The 4,846-nt window shown below is 36.9% G+C and overlaps 1 long non-coding RNA gene across 3 annotated transcripts; it reads right to left on the reverse strand.

Annotated features, from left to right (window-relative positions):
• Nucleotides 1-263: 263 nt before the first annotated feature.
• LOC137721310 (uncharacterized) lies at nt 264-3,372 on the reverse strand. 3 transcript variants are annotated; one of them, XR_011066626.1, is made up of 5 exons: nt 3,223-3,372; nt 2,689-2,941; nt 2,463-2,534; nt 564-619; nt 264-390 (listed from the first exon to the last, which is right to left on the reverse strand). It is a non-coding gene; the product is annotated as an uncharacterized lncRNA (long non-coding RNA). The 3 variants fall into 3 exon arrangements; XR_011066624.1 differs by having other exon boundaries at nt 499-619; XR_011066625.1 differs by having other exon boundaries at nt 499-619; nt 2,449-2,534.
• Nucleotides 3,373-4,846: the final 1,474 nt, after the last annotated feature.

Raw genomic sequence — 4,846 nt, forward strand, 5'->3', positions numbered from 1 at the left:
TTGACGAGATTTTACGAAGTATAATTATCCAGTTCAATTATTAACTTCAATAATTCTTGATTTCAATTTTCTGCTCGAGTGATGGATATTTCCTCTTAACAAAAAAAGGTTTGGTTCTGACATATATTTATCGGGACACTATCACTAAAAAAGATGATTAGCCATATATATGGACCCTTGAAACCTAGAACATGTGGTGGCAGAGAAACAAAATACCAAGAAATACATCATCCACCCTTATTGTCTTCAAGCCTATTTGCAGGCAGTATACAACACTCTTTGAATTGTTCCAACGATAGGATAATAGGATTCACTAAATCATTAGAGTTTGCAACAATGAGAGAGTATATAAGCTCACCAATGTTCCCCTCTACACGTAGAACAAAATATCTGCAAAACAAATAACATTCAGTCCACCTTGATACAAATCAAAATGCACAAGTAAAACTTACTGCTCAATAAACTTAATGTAAAGGAATCTTATTGAGAGTAACGTACGCGCATGATGTTTTAACATGAGTCCAATAAAGATACGCTCCAGTTTAGTGAGAATTAGGAAAAACCTGCAGCTATCAGTTACAGGTTCCACTGGATGAGGGTGCGCGAGCATATAGTTCACCTGCAAGGATACATCAGAACATCCTTCAATCTCACTGACAACAAACCTACCCTCTCCTTTCTCTCTCTCTCTGAATTCCTTTCAAATGATAGACAAATACAAGCACCATACACGAAATCATATTTTCACTTCTCCCAAACGCTAAAGCTGAAAAACAAAGTAGACTTCCAAAATCAAAATAATTGATTTTACCATCCTCAACGTGCTTGAAGCCCAAAAGAACAAAAGCAGAAATGAAAGCAAAGGGAATAACTTCAATCATAAATGGACTTAAAGCACTCAATTCAGTGAATTCATTAATCTTCTATCCTTTTTTCCCTCGATTTTCTCGGAAACCAAACAGAAAATGAGAAAAGAGTTATAAGCTATTCAAAAGGGAGAAAAGTGCAAATTCTCTATCACTCAATTTCTCATATCAAATAAAAAAAATTAATCCAAACCCAAAACAACATTAAACATAAAAATTCAAACTTTACTGCCTTTTAGCTCTCTGAATTTACTCTCAAACCAAACACAGAAACTAAACCCAGTAAAAAAATCATCCATTTTTTAAAACCACTTGTCAATTCAACATAAAAAATAAAAAAAGGAACAGAAACAGTCCTAATTACTCCACGACACTGCGCTTTTTTTGGTCTAGTAATGCTGCAGACATGGAAAACTTAAAGCTCAAAAGTAGATATCCAAGAAAATTAAATCCTTCTGCAAGGGATACAACTATTAACAAAGATTTGGGAAATTTCAATTTTCTGAATGAAGCATCTCTTCTGAATGACAAACTCAGATCTTGGAAATAAACAATAATATTACTATAGAAAAAGAAAAAAGAAGAAAAATGTAAGCCAGTATTATAGGTGGTCCATGGAAATGACAAATTGCACTGCGATAAATCTCCGAATTGCTCATTGTCCACCATCCCCAACTCAAACTCAAATAGAGAGAGGCACCACAGGGGTTAGAACTTTAATATTAGCGTTCAACTAAACTTCTAGAATCCCCAAAAAAAGATCCTATTTTGCTAAAGATACCCGAAACTGTGTACAATGCAATGCAAAACCCAATCAAATTAAAATCCCTAATATCAAATTTAAGAATCCCAATTAAACAAAAACTGACCTAATTAATTGGATATCCCCGCGAGCACTATTCAAATGTTTCATGATAGAAAAGAGGTAGCTGAGAAACCTCATATCTGAGAACTGAACTGAGAAGTTGGTTTACGTTGTGGAACTGAACTGAGAGTCTGCAGCTGTCGGATTCTCTCTGTCCCAATCAACCAAGTTCTCCATTTCAAACTTCCCATCAAATATTTGACAGCAAACAACCAATAACAATAAAAAATTTAAACCAATCCAAAAACTAAAATCCTTTTAATTTTCCATGTGTATTCAATGATTTGGTTCCTATAAAAATAGGAAATATGGAATAATTATTTGGAGATAGAATCACATATAGAGCTAGCAGAGGAAGCAAAGAAGATATGCAAAAGCAAATTAAGAGATCATTATATTACAAATTACAAAAGCTACATAAGCAAATTAAGAGATCCTCATATTTGGAGACAGACACACATATAAAGAAGCAAAAACAAATTATTATTGCCGCCCAAATACCTGAAAAACTTAAGGCTAGGGATTTTCACTCTCTTACTGAACAAAAAAAAAAAAAAAATCCCGTTTCTGAGTAATATAACACAAACTCATCTTATACAGCAAAGAAGCATGGGACTGAGAAATCAGAGCCTAATTTCCAATATCAAAAGAGTATGAATTATTCAACTTAAACGCTAATTTCGTTAACGAAGATTAAAATAGGCGCAAATTCCATACAATTTATACGTTACCATTGATTCAAGTTCTGGTAAGGTGTGTGACGGCGATGAGAAGGCGAGGTGTGCAACGGAGATCAAATATACCTGCCATCAACCAAAACCAAATGCAAGCAAAACCCATCAACTAAAACCCAGCGCAAGGTAAACCATCAACCAAAACCAATAATTTATCAATTGCAGTAATTAGGTCAAACCCACATTGACATTTCACCCAGAAAAGTTAAAAAAGAAACTTTACCTTGCATTGGGCTGTTTCCTGGGCATTTCATGTCCAAACTCCGGGCACTTCATTGGTTGGCGAAAATACCAACGGAGATGAGAAGGCAGGGTGAACAACGGAGGTCGCAAAGCAGGGATTGAAGAGATAACGAAACAGAGATCGAAGAGATCGTCAATCACGTTGCAGGGTGAGAGTTAAGATACGAAGATACTCACAGCCCAAAACGGATGACATCACCAACACGTAAATCCAAATAAACCATTTTGTTCACCTGATTATTAGGCAAGAGAAAACCATTAGGAACAATCAAGAGCCATCCACACTGCAAAGTTAATTACTAATTTGTAAACAACTCTTAAGATTTCTCAGGTCAATGCGTGTTTTCATTCTTTGAACCAAACGGTATGGATAAAAAGCGAGGAAAGCAATCAGCTGCATAAAAGTACCGAAAACATGGAAATTCATAACCCATACACCAAAAACAAAATCCGAAAGAATTCAAATTAAATTAAATAAACACGATCGAACAAAAGAAGAGTTTGAATTACCCACCATTGTCGAAAATTCGAATGCAGTAATGGAGGAGGAGTTGCAGAGAGGAACTCTGTTCAGCTAGTACTAATTCTACTTACTGAAAAAGAGGATGACGATTTTTGGTGTGGAAATAACCAACCCTACACCTCTCTCTATAGCCTTCCCCTCAACCCCCACCCCCCCCCCCCCGCGGCGGCGGGGCAACCGCACCACCCCCCTCTCTCTGCAGCAAACACGCGTCCCTCTCCCAGAACCTTCCCCCCAAATCGATCACGACCGCACCCACCCTCTCACCTTCTCTCCCTGTAATCCCGCACCCACATCCCACTCCGTCCACCTGGAACCCCTCCCGTCAACCCTCTCTCTACGCGCAACCCATCAACCCCTCTGTGAACATGCCTCTGACGACATCGACACCCTAAATGCAGAATGACAAAAGTGCCTCCAAATACTGTCCGTTGGATCTGGATTGAAGCGGGTAAAAGAGTCATTTCGACTCTTTCGGTGCAACCCAGCCCAACACATTGGACAACCCACTTCCGAAGCTCACACTTGGCCCAAAACTAGCAACCCAAAATAGGCCCGAATCAGGCCTAGTGCACCCAAACTTACGGACAATATTACCCTCCAAACTTTTTAGTAATTACCCCAGCCCAACACAGATTTGGTGGCAGCAGTGTGCAAATAAAGAAAAATCAAGGGGCAAAAATTTGGCTGTATCTAAGCTACAGTTAAATCCTTCATCAATTTTAGAATAGATAGTGTTACTTCTACTCGAATGGGAGATATGTCAATGTATATTCCACTTATTGTACCCTCCTTGATTGGCACTGCCCACTTCCAAAATATGTAAATTTACATTATTATTTGTCTCTTTCGGCAAAGTTGAATATTTTATATCCCCATTAGAATGCTTTGCGGCCAGCCAAGAATATAAAATGCAAATTTCAAGGCATTTAATTGCTTTTGTTGATTCATAACACAGTATATATATATATATTAGAAAAAAGATGCTTAAATGAGCTTAGTGTCGTGAAAATCAGGCCCAGTATACATAGTAATGTTTATACTTTCACTAAATGTATATGTACCACTCGTGTTTCAGTTACAATGAAAATTTTCTCTATATTATAAGATCTCTTGGTAATTAATCTCAGTCACAATTGTGCTTATGACTTTTATCATCAAAGTTTGAGTAATTGGTACCAGACAGACAGTTAAAAATTGTCGTTTATGACCTTTTTTGTACCAGTGGTATATCCAGCAACTTTGGAGCATATAGTTTCTAAGAAAACGGACTTTGTTTTTGGAACTAAATTCTAACTTATATCAGTTGACTCTTTAAAAATCATCTTATAGTTACAACTTGGTAAATATTTGCTATCCTCTACAACCATGACAAATAAGGAGGCATTGCCCATTTTTTGGAAGTGGGCAGTGCCCATTTTTTTCCTTTCTATTGTTGATTTAACTGGAGGCATTTTATTTGAAGATACCTTGGCATAAACAAGATCCTTTGTTTGACTTGTTAAACATATGTGTCGTGCTCTCTTTTTCCTAGTTCGACTTTTACTGAGATCCACTGCAATGCAATTGTTTTTCTTTCGAACAAACGATATTATTTACATTAACAGAGAGGGAA

The sequence above is a fragment of the Pyrus communis genome, chromosome 16, assembly GCF_963583255.1.
Source record: "Pyrus communis chromosome 16, drPyrComm1.1, whole genome shotgun sequence".
NCBI lineage: Eukaryota > Viridiplantae > Streptophyta > Magnoliopsida > Rosales > Rosaceae > Pyrus > Pyrus communis.